Source organism: Peromyscus leucopus, chromosome 3 (genome assembly GCF_004664715.2).
Source record: "Peromyscus leucopus breed LL Stock chromosome 3, UCI_PerLeu_2.1, whole genome shotgun sequence".
In the NCBI taxonomy this organism is placed as follows: Eukaryota; Metazoa; Chordata; class Mammalia; order Rodentia; family Cricetidae; genus Peromyscus; species Peromyscus leucopus.
The window spans coordinates 109,245,537-109,262,856 of NC_051065.1; the positions used below are offsets into that span (position 1 = coordinate 109,245,537).

A 17,320-nucleotide genomic window follows, 5' to 3' on the forward strand; every position below is an offset into this window, starting at 1 on the left:
ATCACTGAAAAGAAGCATCTCCTTCCCTGTGGGAGGCATTAGTCACCCAGTATTTGCTGAGCAGCATCAGACTGCAGGAAGCTGCTGTCAGAATCCTTCCAATGCAGCTATTGTGGGGCTGGGTAGAAGAGGGGGCTTCCCAGGAGACTCACTTCATTGCCTGTGATGGGTGTGATGAATGCTTTTGTGTGAAGGTGGCACTGTCCACAAGGAACGGAATGAATCACTGGGTGAAATCATGGCTTCTAGGTTCTGCCAGGCTAAGAGAAGTGGGGCTGGCTCAATGGGACTTCAAGATCAAGGCAACCCAGTCTTCGGATGTCCACAGGGCAAGCAGAGAATGTAGTGCCTCAACTACTAGCATATAAGGGTGATACTAAATTCTTTTAAGGTAAAGATAACTCACCATTAAAACTGTGTGACAGAAGGAAAATAACAAATGAGGCAAGCAAATAATACACTGTACTTAAAAAAATAATTCACTATGGCCTGGGGATAACAGAGTTAGGAAAGTGCTTGCTGCTTGAGCATGAAAATCTGAGTTTGATCCCCAGAACCCACACAAAAATGTAGGGTGTGGTGGTGCGCACTTGTAGGTCCAGCACTGGGGAGACAGGTAGATCCCTGGGACCCACTCAACAGCCAACCTGGCTTACTCCTAATATCCAGGCCAATAACATACTCCATCTCACAAAAACAAGAAGTCTGGAAGCTTCTGAGGAACGATATCCAAGTTTGGCCCCTGGCTTCCCCATACATGTGCACCCACACAAACATGCACTCACACAAACACACCATACATACAGAAGATAATTCCTTGTGACAAAGTTGAGTTAGTCTATTGCAGTTATCAAAGGAACAAGTAGACATTCGAGAATAAAACTGATGCAGTTAGCTATATTAATACAGGACACTCACTCTAAACATGGAATCTGGCACCAAAGCCTCCTTTGACGCCCTCTTCACTGACTCTGGGCTGTCCTCTGACTTACTTTAATTAATTGAAAGTGGTAGCATAGACGTGGCACCAATTCCAGGGGCACCTGACTTTTAACCTTGGCTTGTCGTGTGAGATGAGATATGAAACATCACTGAATGTTGTCTGTTGTATCCCTGGGAACCACAATACTTGACAAACTTGGAAGAAAGGTATACTTTGCCCTCTGGATTCAGAGGGACTCAGTCCATCACGGCAGGAAATACACAACAGAGTTCCTGGCAACAACAGTGTATGGCAGAGACTCCTGACACCAGGGGCAAAGAAGGAGAGCTCCAGAACTGGGGACCAGGGTGTGACCTTCAAAGGCTCACTCCTAGTTACCTGCTTCCACAAGTCAGGCCCTGCTGAAGAGTCCATATTCTTTAAGTTGCCACTCACTAAGGAAGACACATTTAAAAGGCAAGCCTGTGGAAGATACTTCAGAATCAAATGATAACATTCTGTGCTTTTGATATTTTAAAAAAGATTTAAAAAAAAGATAGAACAAACCTGAGAATACAATGTAAAGATATTGTTATAAGGATATTAGCTACACACTCATCTTATAGCAGGAGAAAAACCGCAAAGCATTAAGCCACAGCATGCCATGTTACCACAGTATATGAATCCAATATATCAATCACCGCACGAAGAGCCACAGAGCAGAACCCAGATTCCAGAAGTGATAGTACCCAATAGCATTCTTCAGCCTCTAAAAGGAGTCAAGATGCATAAGCAAGTAGGAGATGTTTACACAGATGTTCCCATTATGAACATCTTATGCATGGGAAAACTGGGAGAAACATATAGTGTTAACTAGAGTTCTAGTTACATGATGGTGTTATCGGTGGCTCTGGGTTTTATTTTGTTTTGCTCATTTGTAGATGAGTTCAGAGCAATGGGTATGGGCTACTTTGGACAGAAATGAAAAGAAGATAAACTATTTAATTGAAAACAATAATGACAAAAGAGCCTAGAGATTTAAAAGTGGGGCAAGAATTAGAGTTTAAAAACATATTTGGAAAACACCTGGAATCCTACCAATACCCACAAGCCCATCTGAATGTGACTTTTCTCTGCCAACGGCCACCCACCTGGCTATGTTTGTCTCCGGCATTTGCAGTCAGATCCTGGCATTGAAAATCAGCTCCAGCTGTTGGTTTGGAGGTACACAAGGACAAATGTGAGAAGATCCCCAAAGGGCTCACACTGGCCAGGCAGCCTAACCTACATGGAAAGTTCCAGGACAATGAGAAACTTTGTCTCAAAAAAGTCAATGTTAACAGCAACTGAGGAACAGTAATTGAGATTGTCTTCTCACATCCACACACATGTGCATATACAAGTGAACCTGCACACACATGCTTGTGGGGGCTCATGTGCACACACACACACACACACACACACACACACACACACACAGAGAGAGAGAGGGGGGGGTAGATAAGCAAACAGAGAGAGCAAGAGACAGAAAGGATAGCCTGACTCTAATTGAAGAGAAATGAAAAGTCTCCAAACCATGGTAGAGAATGGACTGACCCTCCCTCAGACCTCCTCTCTTTGCTCCCTCTAACAGAGACCAAGACAGGAAAGATGAAATGCACTTGACACGTGTCAGCAAAGAGGTGGTCATTCCCATGACAGAGAGCATCGATACTCTGGGAACAGCTTCAGATGGAGTGGGCAATAGGCCAGAAGACATCAACCCAGTGCCTGACTTCGCAGTGCGTATCTGGCACAGCTAGGCAGCCAGCAATGGGCCAGTAGAAAGGACCCCTTCATCCACATGGATCTTTTCAGTAGATGAAATGGGGGTTACCTTCTACACATCTGCTAACTCCTTGGGGTAGGATTTCCCAATTGGTAAGTTGTGTGTACAGGTATATCCACATGTGATGGGTCCTCTTGACTCTAGGGAGAGTGGCCTCACCTCCAGGCCAACACTTCTAAAAGCAAAGCATGTCACACATCAAGAATTTATAAAATTAACAGTTTTATGGCAGATAAGGAAACTAAGGCAATACAGAAGAATGACATAAAGTAGAAGGGGTATGATAAGTAACTATTGCAGTGTATGAAATGAGCAAGAGTTCCCATTTTTATCAGGCCTTCTATGACTTGCAGAATATTGGCAATGTGGAGACTACTACGGTTAATCTCATAATAAACAAGTCCTAACGTGAGGACAGGGTAGGTGAGTAAGGGGCTGGTGACTTGAGACAGGAATTTTCAATGGAGGCTTGTAATTATTAAGAGATATGCTGGAAAGCAGGTGGGCTGACCCATTGAAGCCAGTGAATTTGGAAAGGGCTAATTTAAATAAAACATGTGTTGTTTCAGAACTGAGTAGAACATACTGTGCCTTCCAGAAAGTAAAAGCCGTGTGGGGTTATTGCAGGAAACTCTAACTGGGAACTGTCACCTGAAGAACACACCTTGCAAATTGCTACAGTGAAAGCATCTTAGTGCTCTACCCACTTAGGGAAGGATGGGATATTCTCCCTGGTAGACTTCTTTAAAGGTGTGAGAGAAAGCCTAACTGTCCCCACACAGCATCCTACCCTAGCCCATCTGATAGCAGGGGAAGCCCACACTGGCTTGGTCCTTACTAGTGGCGAGTGGCGAGTGGCAAGCCTGATAAACTTGAAACAACAACAAAGAGTGTAGGGGTTTAATCAATCTGGCTGAGTTCCCAGCCTCTCTGCAAAATGACCTCACAGAACTTGGGGGTAGTCTGGAGTTGAAGCTGTCAGCATTTGGCGAGAGACTAAAATGTTTCTTCCCTTTCAGTGTGTTTTCTTTACTGGAAGAAAGAAAACAAAAGGGTTCAAAGAAATAAACAGAAATCTGTAGAAAACCTTAAATATGGCATCTCCATGGCTTTGCAAAATAAACAAAGAATGGGGCTGTACTTGTGTGCACATTCACATACTTGTTAACATGGACCTGGGGGTCTTTACGGCGTTGTACTGATTTCTTTACACATAACGAAGAGTAAATATTCAGTCTAAGGGACTGTCTCATGGATTAAATTATAGTAAGAACTAAGCTGATTGAAAACACAGGGTAAAGGATTACATAGCCTCCCTCACTTTATCCCAGGTGTCCTTCTATAGCGTAGCAACGTAAACTTCAGCCAGATGAACAGAATTGAAATGAAGACTCCATGCCAAAAGAAATAGGACTTCATATTTCTTCCCGAGTCTACTTCCACTTGAAAGGTTTCTTTCCTCACAAGAAACATGTGTCAAAGGATATAAAAGTGCCTTTCTATTTGGGGCTAGAACCAGAAATCAAAAGACAACGGAGAAAAACTCCAGCTCAGCTATCTAGATTGGAAATGATGTGTGAATTTTGCTGTTTCTCCCAACATTTCAGAGCGGCTGTGACATAATGCTTAATTCAATCTCCCAGGGATATTAACACTGATAGGAAATTTCTCCACATGAGGAAGAGGAAAGAATTGAAACCCAGCGAAGCTTCGAAGATTGGTAAATAAAATAATTTTGTCTGAACCCCACTAACTCCCCCCCCTCACCCCTGAGAGGTCCTGTGGACTGTAGCAATGCATCATTTAGATAGCTCATTCATGGAAAATGAACAAAAATTGATGTTGTTATCTGGGGTTTCCTTGTGCAATTTGTCTACCTCTTCCAATTCATTATGGCTTTGCCGTTCGTTAATAAATGGCCCCAAATTTCCTTCAGATGTTCCAGAAAACTTTTGGGCTGGCTGGAAGAAAATTTAAGAGTCAATAAGTTCATTGCAAGGACATCCAAGCCTTCCATTGGAATGAACCTGCTGTGGCATGCAAGTTGGTGTCTCTAGACTTTCCATTCCAAAGCTGAACAGCACTGATGACTTTCTACAAAGTACATCCTAAAACACTTTTATCCCAGAGGCTGTATACCAGGCTCATTGGGAATAAAGGCAAATGTGGGCAACAAGATCCCATCCCTTCATGGAATTCAGTCTCTACCAGGAAGACAGACATCAAGTTAGATCAGTAGTAAGACTTGAGGAGCACATGGAGAGAATTAACTACCGCTGTGGGTTTAACCTAGGCATCTGGAAGCTCCCCTCCCTGAAGAAGTGGTGACTGCTGAAAGATGCTCATGACAGTGCCAAGCCAAGAAGAGATATGCACTATAGATTGTCAGAAATGGCAGAGGAAGGCAATTCATTCTGTCGTTCATACTGCAGTCTGTGTATGTTACTTTTAGTTTCTAGGCCCACCATCTGTACATTCAAAACCTGTTTTCATTTCTCTTGTGCTGCTTTTGAAAAACAACATAAGGAGTTGGGGATTTAGCTCAGTGGTAGAGTGCTTGCCTAGCAAGCACAAGGCCCTGGGTTCGATCCTCAGCTCTGGAAAATAAAAAAAAAAATAAAGAAAGAAAAAAAAAAGAAAAACAACATAAAAGTGAAAACTACTCTTGAACATGCTGTGCCAAATCCACGAGACCCTCATACAACATTAACTTGTGTCCACACTTGAAGATGATGGGTTCCGGTCAGTTAGATAGGAGTTAACACAGGGTTCAGAGCCAGGTAGGAGATGTTCAAATGCCAGTTTCCCACCACTTTACTGCGGTTTCTCCTGTGCAGATCTATATTTCACCAAGATGACTGGTAGAGGGGTATTTCAACTAAAAACACTGCCCAGAAGAAGTAAAATAATTATGAATCATTAATAATTGCCCTAGACCCCTCCAGCTGTTTGAAGTTAGACTTTCAGAAGATGTGATTTGGGAATTTGAATTTTTTCAAGCTGCCCACGTGCTTCCCATGTCTATGAGCATCTTGGAACTTCCGCCAACTTCCCCACACTGGCGAGAGAGACTAAGCAGTGGGCAGAAACAGACTGCTGCTAATACAGGTCTCTGTGTCCCAGCCGCACTCTTGGGTTGGTCTTCTCACCTTCTGAAACACTACAAGGCAGAGAGCTTATGATTTTCAAACTGCAGATCATTTAGCCTCACGCTTGGGCAAGCTCTCTAGGCAGGGCTGGGAGAGCTAGCTGCTGGCTCAAGCTTCAGCTGAGATGTGAAAAGTGAGACTTTTTCAGAGGAAGTAAGATAAGGCAGAACTTACAAAAACAAACATCCTGAGGCTGGTGTGCCAAAGGCCACTGGCAAAGTCTATGGTCTAACGCTAAGTGAGTTATGCAAACACATTACCCGGCCATCCAGGAAACCTGAAGCAGATGCCTGGAAGTAGGATGTGTGTTTGCAACCTGGAAAGAAATATCCTGAGTGATGATATGGGATGAGGCACAAAGGGCACAGATGAACACCAAAGGGAATCTCCATCCATCAGTAGACCCAAGGTGGGCAGGTGGTATTCCAGTCATGTGGCTCAGAGCAAGTTTAGGCCTGGAGGGAGAATCAATCGTGTCTTACTGTTAGAGCTGTTAGGGTCTGGGCCGAGGCAACCCTAACAAGCTAGGCTCAGCCTCAGGAGGTGAAAGACAATAGTGAAAATCAGAGGAAGGGAATGTATTCAATGCAACCACATTTTACAGAGAAGCAAAGAGGGCCAGTGGCTCTCCCACCACCTGCAAGTCAATCTCAGGATCCTGACCTGGGATTTGGGTTTAAATCAAAGGCTAGAGGGGGATGTACAACCATTAAGTGCTGATCAAGGTGTGGTCCTGCCCATCCCGACCCATCGGGGTCTCAGCTTTGGTCTGTCTTGCAAAGCGGCCTGAGCAGCAGTCAGAACTGCATGAAATCTCTTTCCAGAACATAGCCTCTCTTCTGACTGGCAGGAGATTTCTGCATTTTCCTTTTCTCAGCATGAAACTTTTAGGGAAATTCTAATTCCTTGGGGACCACTGTTTCAATAGTCTGGGAGCCAAAGCCAAGGGCAAGGTGTCACTTGCTTTAGAATATCTTCACTCCTGCCATGGATCATCACACAAGCTAATGCAAAATCATGTGCCTTTCTTTCTCCTGTCCATGGAAGTACCTGGTGGCTGCTACAGACAGAGCAATGGTAATTGGAGACCCAGTGGCTCTGGCTAGTGCTTGGGAGCTTTGGAATGCTAAAAAGATTGTGGTACTGCCTACCTACCCATTACATCATGTGAAATAACAGTTCTGATTCAAAATGGGAAGGAAGGCAGTGTCCTCCAAACAACCTCAGCAATGTCTCAAATTTTCTTCTGATGTGGATTGATGCTTTGGAGGAAACACAAAACACCAATTTCTGGCCAAAAAAAAAAAAAAAAAAAATCAAAACACAAAAAGATTTGGTGTGCTGTATTGGCCCCCTTCACAAACTTCATCCGGTGAAATGATGTTCAGTAACACGATTAGAAATCCCTCAGCACAGAAAACATAGTGGCCCAGTGAAGCTTGCTATTATTTTAGTAAGAATAGCATAGACCCCCACTAATTTACTATGGTTTGCTTTTGCTTTCAAAGGATGCTAACACTGAACAGAGCGCCACATATCTATAATTCCAGCAACTGGACGTAGGAGGATCAAGAATTCCAGGCCAACTTGGCCCCCATAGTGAGATCTTGTCTCACTAGGGAAATAAGGAGAGAGTGGGGGAGGGGCAAGTGGAGGGGTGGGTAGACGGATGTGTACTTCAGGTCTTTCCTCTGTGGACTCAGTTTTGACTCCCATTTTAGCTCATGGGCATTGTTGGACCTGGCCCTACAGCAGTTAGGGCAGTCTCTCCCAGCCTCCCATGTGGGCTCATCTCAGAATTGCACCCCGTTCTCTGACACGGTCTCCCCTGGAGCTCTGTCTTTCTCCTACTCGGTCCCTTTCACATGATGACATTTCATTAACTATCATTTTTGCTTGCTTTTAATTAAGGAAACACTGTTTGCACTCTTCTCAGAATCACTCACTGAATGCCACCTAGACTCTTGACATTTATTTAGGAAATAGCATTTTGCAGAGTTTTTATAGCATGAATATTAGATGATGAGGATAATTCAAAACCCTGTGCGGAAACAAGCTCATATTATAGGACAGTGAGGTCAGCCCTGAAATCTCAGCTGCACTGTGGCTTGACAGTATCAGCAACACTTTGGAAATTTGGGGAGTGCTTTAAGCTAGCCACCCAAACTTGGGCTGTATTTTGTGAAATGATGTATTTTTTTTTTTCAACAACAACAGAAAGACTGGAGATGTAGCTCCATGAAGAGCACTTGTTTAGCAAAGGCCAAGTCCTGGATTTGATTCCTAGAGCCACCCAAAGTGATTGTCCTTGGGAAGCGATTCCCTTTCTACCAGCAGTTTTTAAACATTTTAATTGCCAAAGGATTCCCAATTATTCTCTTAAGTAAAAATTTCAAGATCTAGTCGTGGGTTCCTGAAAGATATTCTAGGTGGGGAGAGGGGAGGTGATGAAGGGGCAAGAAAAAGAGGCAGGCAGAAAGGAAGGAAGGAAGAAGGGGAAGGGAGGGATGGAGAGATTTGCCAGTCTTTTTCTTATTCCTTTTACTGCATTCAGGTTATTTATTCTTTCTAGTCAAGACACTGGGGCTATTTGATTTTAATAAAAGGCTGCGTTGCTGTAGGAAAACTGGCCTCTTCCCTATGATGCCTAAGGAGCAGGGGTTGTTAGAGAACTCCCAGCAAAACAAATCTGAGTCATTGGTCTTTTCCGGGTATCTCTTAAGATCTGCACAGGTCAAGGATATAGGCTGTTGAACTCTTATTTGGCTCCAAGTTTTCCTGCCCCATTTCCTGTATGTAATCTGGGGGCCATTGTGAACCTCTTAAAGAAGCAAGCTAACAATGTGTGTGCAAAGACCCAGGGCTCTCTCTTTATCAGGGGCCTCAATAGTGGGGCAAAGGTAACCCCACATAGAGAGAAAGTACCACACTGGGGCTCAGGGAACAGTAACTGGAGGGACCATAGGAAGATTTAAACTTTCTCAAATTATGTAAGTATATTCTCATCTAGACATGTTATATGCATTTAAAGAGAACTAATGCTGAAATAATTGGCATATGACCTAATCTTAGCCTGAGCACAGATTCCTGGCCTCAGCAGCACCCCATTGGAGGATTTTAGAAGGTTCTCTCCAGCAACCGTTCTTATCGCCTGAGTTCTTTCCTCTTGCATCTGTCCCCAAAGGGCTAGCTTTTGACACTCTTCAGGCAGGTCTACTTTAAAGCGAACATATAATGCCCCATACTCATGAGCCTCCACTCCCGAGCTCTCTGATGATATCAAGCAAATTACTATTGGAGTGTTGGAGAGTACTGTGTTGGTAAAATAAGGCGAATCTGCAGCTCAGAAAATGTTAAATATGAAAAGAATATATCTTTGAGAAAGGAGCTCATGGGCTGTTCAGGATGGGAGTTATATCAAGACTCTGGCTTTAAATTGGGTTGGAATCCCAGTTCTGCTCCAGATGAGGCATGAGCAAGGCTTTCCCCCTTCCAGAACTTCTGTGCTCACCTTTGTGTCGAGATCATGGGAACTCCTTCCCAATTACTTTCAGGAGGCAAAAAGTAATATTCTTCTAAGGTCTGGACTAAACACTGAAAATGTGGGACTATATGTACACATAGGGACCAGGCAATGAAGTAAACATAGCGCCCCGCCCTGCCCCCCACTTCCTGAACTGTAAGGTGGAGGGAGCAGCAGTGCTTGCCTGCATGTGCATGTGGCCTGCGTGCCTGGTCCTCAGACCTCCCACCATGGCTCCCAGCCACCTCTCTCTGTTCAACGTCTCACAAAACTAGCCTCCTAGAATTTTCCAGAAACCTTGCCCCTGTTAGTTGGAATCCAGAGGAATAGTAAAAAGCTCTCTGGGATGCTGGCCTAGCAGTCAGAAATGTATCTGAGCTAAATGGGGTTTCCTGTAATGGGGAGTGGGTAGTGGTTTCAGTCCGTGCTGGCACACAGTATTCCAGAAGACAATGCCAATATGGCCAGACTTTATTTTAACCCGTTTGCATTTGTGAAGATCCTGGCTTCTCCAGATATAGCTGTTGCTGTAGCTGTTGAGCCAATCAACATTGGCAGAGTAACTTTATGGAGAGCTGCATCCAAAAATGATGCTGAGTGGAAGTCATTTGTAAACTGGAGGACTGTGACAGTGTCCATGGTGATGCAGATCTCCAATAGCAAGGACACCTCAGAGACCAGATGCCACTTAGCCTTGAAAGCACACTCACATAACGTGGTAAAGCATTTCAGATTACTTCAGGAAAGAGTAGAGCAAAGAAACCCCATCACTCTCCTGTCCAACTGTGTGCACTAAAGGCCAAGATCCCCATCACAGTTCTCAATGATGCCCAGGATCCATAAACACATGTGGTGCTTTGGATGCCAGTCCACTGGTGAAGGAACTCAAGAGAAGCATTAGACACTGCAGCTGTGGTTCCTTTCCAGCTAATCAGCCTAGAAGGTGCTGCTGTGGGAATTCCATTCAGAGAAGGCACAGCCAGAGTCTAAGACCTCTACCCAACCCTTGTATCTATATCCACTGTATAGTCAAGAGCAAGTCAGGCCATAGGAGGTCTCCATTTGATCATTTTCTTGCATGGTCTGACATTTGTGATGACCCAGCTGCAAAATCATCTGTTGAGAGTGTGGGATGGTTTTGTTGCCCCAGGGTATGAAGAAAAACACTTGAAAATATCCTTTAAAAAGAGGAAACTGCTATGTTCTTCAAATAGACCAGTCTTACATACCAAATGGAAATGAGGTTAGAACATTCTTTGGTCTTCATCTAAGCCAGAAGACAAATATTGTACCTAAGAAGTAATTATTTAGCAATGTTGTTATGCAGAATAAAGACCTGCTGGGTTCTGTCTGCCCTCAGAGACCTCACTGTAACCACCACTGCTTTTAAATGTACTTAGTCTAACTCTGTGTGCTAAGCCAAGTCAGACAGGTTATTCACATCAGAGTAGGAATGGTACTGGATACACCATATACACCTTGCAGACTGTTGGTGATTTTGACATCACTCAAGAGTGTTTTCCATAAAGTTTAAAGCCAGAGTGAAGAATGCAGATCTCTCCAACACCATTGATCAGTATGTGACTGGCACCATTGGTGAGGGTGAGGTGGACAGAGCTCAATGGAGTTATGGCCTACATTGCATCTCTTTCCCTTTCTACTACTGACAGCATTGTGATTGAGGTTTTCCATCAACTGGGGATCATCTTGGATTGTATGGATCTTCAACTCATCCATTTCTGATCTTCATTCACATTGCTTCAGAGTTTGTAGTGAGTAAGCATGTGTGGCATTTTCAAAATACCTTTAAAAAAATAAATCATTTGTGTCTTTAAAAAAAATGGAAGTAGATAACTATGTTTTAATCCCAGATCTACCCCCTCCTACCTGTGTAAACTGGGGTTACCTTATTGCTGCATAGGAATAATGATCTACAAGAGTGTTTGAATCCTTGAAGTAAATTAGTTAATGTATCATTAATTATTTAAAGGATTAAATTAATTAGGCTATCTAAAATGATCAGCATGGTATATAGCATATATCCAATAAATTATGCTATGCTTATTTCCTCAAGCATATGGATTTAAAAATAATCTTATTATTATACTATGATTATTTTAAAATATTTTATCAAGATAAGTATATGAAAGAAAGTATACGAGGCACCTATTTTTCAGCATACACTTCAGTGGCATAAGGATACTGAGGTTATAAAGCCCTCGACACCATTCTTCTGGAACATTTTAATTATCCTAAACCAAAACTCTGCCCCATCAGAAATTACTCTGTGCTCTCCCTTGAGCTCACTCCTGGGAATAGCCTCTAATTCTGAGAATTTGTCTACTCTAGGCCCTTTGTAAAAGCAGAGTCCTGCAATGACTGTCCTTAGTGCCTAGCTCACTTCATGTGGAAAGACTTATTTTGGGTGTGTTTACTTCAGATCTGTCACCTGGCTTTGGCGTCTGCGGTGAGGCAGTGTCCCCCAGTCATGGTGAAGGGACATTGCTCACCGGATAACAGCTAGGAAAAAGAGATAGGTGAAGAGGTGAGGGTCCCGGCACTCCCTTCAACGGCTTCCCCCACAGTGACCTCATTTCTTCACAGTAGACTCTATTTCTCAACAGCTCTATGACCCTCTGATAGCTTCACAGACTGGGGAATAAGCCTTCCACACCATTGCCCTGTGGAGAATGCATTCAAATAGTGAGAAGGATATCACCACTACATTTTGGATCAAATAATTTCTAGCTGGGGGGGGGGGCTGCCATGTGCAATTTGGGAAATTTAGCCACACCTCTGGTCTCTACCTACATTTCCTTCCCTTCCTTGACAATCAAAAAATGTCTAGACATTGCATTCACCCTCTGGGAGTCCCAGTTGTCTCAGACTAAGAAGTACTGTTCCCTAGAACATGCAAGCCTACATGAACTGTAAAAGGCTCACCATGGAGGCCAAAAAGTTCTGTCTTAGAGCTTTCCACACTGTTTCTACCTTACAATAGGGAAACGTTTTCAGCATTCTCCTGGGAAAACTACAGAGACAACCGAAAGTTCCCTACAGTGGCTTGTAGCTGGAGTTTTCTCTCCGGGTCCCGCCAAGCCCCGGCAGTCTGACAGCCCATTTATAAAATAAACACACAGACGCTTATATTATTTACAAACTGTATGGCCATGGCAGGCTTCTTGCTAACTGTTCTTATATCTTAAATTAACCCATTTCTATAAATCTATACCTTGCCACGTAGCTCGTGGCTTACCAGCATCTTCACATGTTGCTTGTCATGGTGGTGGCTGGCAGTGTCTCCCTCTTCAGCCTTCCACTTCCCAGAATTCTCTTCTCTGCTTGTCCCACCTATACTTCCTGCCTGGCCACTGGCCAATCAGCATTTTATTTATACAGAGTGACATCCACAGCAGTGGCCTGTGGCCTGCTGCTGTTAGTGTCTAGATTAGCTACACTTGACTAAATCAGCATCAAGAACAGCACCAATGCAAAGAGCTAGTAATGGACAAAAGTAAATGCAAATGAGAGGGGGCTTTGATGCCACTGCTGCTAATATTTAATAATTTTGTCAAAATTGCATCAAATTATATAGAACTCTACACACACACACACACACACACACACACAGAGAGAGAGAGAGAGAGAGAGAGAGAGAGAGAGAGAGAGAGAGAGAATCCAAATTGTGGGATTGCTTTCTCAGTGAGACAGCAAAAAGTTGTAGCACACAAATCCATTGAACAGCAGTTTCTTTTATTTTTATCCCTTGGGAAGAGAAAATGTCACCGAGAGCTCAGAATATAGCATCTGAGGAGAACTTTATCAAAGTTATTTGCTGTTGTTGTTTTTTAAATAAGCTGCCTAAATCTAGACCAGTGAGATAGCTCAAGAGGTAAAGGGGTTTGCTGCCAACCTGAACGGGACTCCCAGGCCCCATATGGTGGGACTGACTCATGAAATTGTCCTCTGATTTCTACACACAAACACACACACACACACACACACACACACACATGCACGCATGCACACGCACACACAGAGTGTGGGGAGAGGTGATGGAGGAGGGGGAGAGGAGGAAGGAGGTAGAAGAGGAGGAGGAGGATGGAGAGAAATACAATTGTAAAGATTAAAGATGTTCAAATCCTTAAGCGTTACTTATTTCGGTGATCTGTGGGATATGAACTATGCCATAAGCACCACTTGGATCACACCATTCCCTCAGAGCCTGCCAAGAACTCAGATGCTTAGTTAAACCTCCAGATTGCATTTGTTTTGAGACAGATCTCACTATGAAGCCCTGGCTGGCCTGGAACTCTGCTATGCAGACCAGGCTAGTTTCAAACTCACAGAGACCTGCCTGCCTTTCCCCGAGTCCTGCAGTGAAAAAGAGAGGAGCCATCACACACAACTAAGCATTCGGATTTGAAGAAGGCAGCATAAACATGGAGTGAAGTGTCGCTCATGTCAACTAGACCGGAAGTGAAGAGGGAGGAATTTAGGATTCCTTCGCTTATGTTATTTCCACCTCCCTCATGACTTCTGTCTCCCCCGACCCCAGTTCTGCTTCCCTTAGCTTAAGGTAGGGATTCAGTCCACACAGGGTTAAGCTTTTAACAGGTGCTCAAGGACTGCAGCCCAGTGGAAGACCCAAGCCACAGCTAAGGGAAATAAATTAGACAAACTCTGTGTGTGTGTGTGTGTGTGTGTGTGTGTGTGTGTGTGTGTGTGTGTGTACATGTGAGTGCAGGTACATGTGTGTAGGTGCACATACACATGTGTGTGCATGCATGAGGAGACCAGAGGACAGCTTTGTGTGTTGTTTCTCTGTCATTATCCATGTCCACTCCTTTGTTCCTTTTCTGAGGAAGGATTTCTCATCGGCTTGGAGCTAACTTAACCGGCCAGTCATCAGCCTGTCTTGGCCTCACTCACCAATGCTGGAACTACCAGGCTACCACATCTGGATTCTGGAGATAGAATTTTTCTGACTGAGTTATCTCTTCAGCCCTAAACAAACTTATTATTGAATATATATATATATATTTTGCCTTGCAAGAACATGATATTGAGATTTTATTTTACATTTGTGTTCAGAATTTCTTCCGTGGGTGCTGTATTTACATCATTTCTTCCCTCCTTCTTCCCCTCTTACACCTCCCATCCACCTGACTCCCTCTCAAATTTGTAACCTCTTCCTCTTTAGTTATTATAGTTACATAGGAATTCACATATGTGTATATGCATATATGTATACATGTACAGACATCTTAGTCCATCTAGTATTAATCATATGACTGCTTGGGACTGCCTTGGATACCAGGAAGCTTGTCCCTAAAGAAAACAGAGTCTCCATTTCTCAGTAAACAATGATTGCTCGCAGCTTTTCATCTAGGTATGGGACCTTGTCAATTTTCCCCTGTCCATGTTAACACATCAGCTAGTGTCATTGTGCCGCTTTTGTTTAGGCAACCATATTGTTGGGATTTCATAGATGCCACAGGCAACTTTGTCCTTTGTCCTTTATAGTCAGTCATTCTTCCCCTTCTGTGACAAATCTCCTTGACACTTAGGTATGAGGGGTGCACTGTGGATGTGTCCATTGGGGTTGAGGGGTGCTCTGTAGGTGTGTCTGTTGGGGTTGAGGGGTACACTGTAGATGTGTCCATTGGGGTTGAGGGGTGCTCTGTAGGTGTGTCTGTTGGGGTTGGGAGGTGCACTGTAGATGTGTCAGTTGAGGTTGGGGGTTGCACTGTAGATGTGTCAGTTGGGGTTGGGGGGTTGCATTGTAGACGTGTCAATCAGGGTTGGGGGGTGCACTGTAGATGTGTCCATCGGGGCTGGGCATTCCACAGTCATTTATTTGCTGCATTTTGTCCAGTTATGGGGTCTCTGTAGTAGTATCTCTTGCAAAAAGAAGCTACTTTGATGAGGGTTGAGCATCACACATATTTGTGGTTAAGTGTTTAGAAAATACAGTTAGAAATTATCTTTTCTTTCTTTCTTTCTTTTTTGTTTTTCGAGACAGGGTTTCTCTTGTGTAGCTTTGCGCCTTTCCTGGAACTCACTTGTAGCCAGGCTGGCCTCGAACTCACAGAGATCCGCCTGCCTCTGCCTCCCGAGTGCTGGGATTAAAGGCGTGCGCCACCACCGCCCAGCTACAGTTAGAAATTATACTGCTCTAGGAAAATGGCAATATAATGTTCTCCTTTAGGGTCTAAGACCTCTCTAGCCATGGGTAGTTGACTATGCTTACAGTAACAGGCATAAACTTCTTCCTGTTGAAGGGACCTTAAGTTTAATTCAACAACATTATGTGTACATGTATTTTAAGTATGCTTAGTAAATAATGTTTCCCTATGATTTTTCCAGTTATCTTTTGTGTTATTTACTCCTGCCCAGTTAAAGTCCTCCCCATTTTCCCATCCACCTGTCTTCTACAATCCCTCTTCCTTGCTTTCCCCATGGTGCCCTTCTACTTTCCTGGCTTTAAGGGTTATTTCTGGTTAAATATCCAAATCAGAGCTAGGATCCACAAATAAGAAATGATGTTTGTCTCTCTAGGTCTGGGTTACCTTAACATTTTAAAAAAGCAACTGGTTTCACCTGAAATTTACAGACACAGATCTCAAATGGGGGTTCAGCAGCACTTGTCAAGATCATAGGAGCAACATGAGACTTTCAATGTCCAGAATAGCTAATCCATGGATAAACCTAAGCAATGTCACAGCTATCTATGGAGGACTGTGAAATACTTAAAAGAAAAATCAGCCCAACACAACTTATGCCAGTGTGTCCATGTGGTGTATGATATCTACACACAGTGGAACATGTGAGAGCCAGTCAAAAATTTCCACTAGAGCTTTTCCACGAAGGATCTTAACCCTTCTAACACAGCCACTAGGCAACAGATGCCATGCCTCTCTTTCTTTTCATATATTCTATAAACACAAACAGAACAATCAGAAACTCATTATACTTGATACTGACTGGCTTCTCCATTAAATGGTAACTGGTCCAAGGCCAAGAGCATCTCCTAACACTCCTGTCAGAGGGGCCCACTATCATGATGACCTTCAGCATCACATGTATACACACTGGCCCAAACACAGATATTCAAATATTTTTGCACATTGGTATAACCACAGATAGAGATACTTTGAATTCTTGTGGCCTTAAACAATTCACAAACGTTAAAATTTCCTCCCAGCCTGCCTGTAATTTACCAAGAATACTAATGGAATCCATGCTACATGGATTCAAACATTGCACATTCGTGTCAGTTTGGACAGAGTTCCAAAAGAGTTCAGCCAATGACAAAGGAACAGATGAATAAATGCACTTTGCTTTTGTTTCTTGCCTGTCTCGCTTTTTAAAGATTGCCTCTCCCCTGCTGCCTCCCACTTTTCTCTTTCATCTCTTCCTCTAAATGTAGTATTTGCATTATCATTGGAATAAGGTTTCTGAAGAGTGGATCAGACCTCATTGTCTCCTTGCTTAAAACTCTGCAGTAACATTCCATTGTCTGGGATCATTTGGTCCATGCTACCCTCAGTGTTATCCTAAATGATTTTTGCAGGATGCTCTAGCTACAAACTCCAAATGGCCCCAGCCCTTCTCTGTCTTTGTTTCTCCTGAGAAGTTAGTGTAGTCCATTTCCCTTCACACTTAGGAATTTGGAGAACCGTTTCCACATAGGCTACCTCTCTTTCTTGATTGCTATAGTCCACTTACTACCTTATTTGCAGCCCTTTCAGTTTATAAAGACTTGTTTATGAATTGAACTTACTAATGCATTTCAAAATCTTCCCATCCCACTGTAGAGCAGCAAATTTCTAACCCATTCATGAGTCAACACAAGCTCTGGATTTAATGAATAAATACATATCATCCCAGAAAGA

General features: G+C 43.4%; 1 long non-coding RNA gene and 1 pseudogene across 2 annotated transcripts in view; both read left to right on the top strand.

Moving 5' to 3' along the window:
* The window catches only part of LOC114681577, a 338,811-nt gene extending 333,518 nt beyond the window's left edge, over positions 1 to 5,293 (top strand). For both annotated transcript variants that reach the window (XR_003732919.2, XR_005091142.1), the window contains 2 exons: positions 2,556 to 4,470; positions 4,687 to 5,293. This is a non-coding gene — a long non-coding RNA (uncharacterized LOC114681577). The remainder of the gene's footprint in view (positions 1 to 2,555; positions 4,471 to 4,686) is intronic.
* Positions 5,294 to 8,411: 3,118 nt separating this feature from the next.
* LOC114682114 lies at positions 8,412 to 11,463 on the top strand (annotated as a pseudogene).
* The last annotated feature ends 5,857 nt before the right edge of the window (positions 11,464 to 17,320 follow it).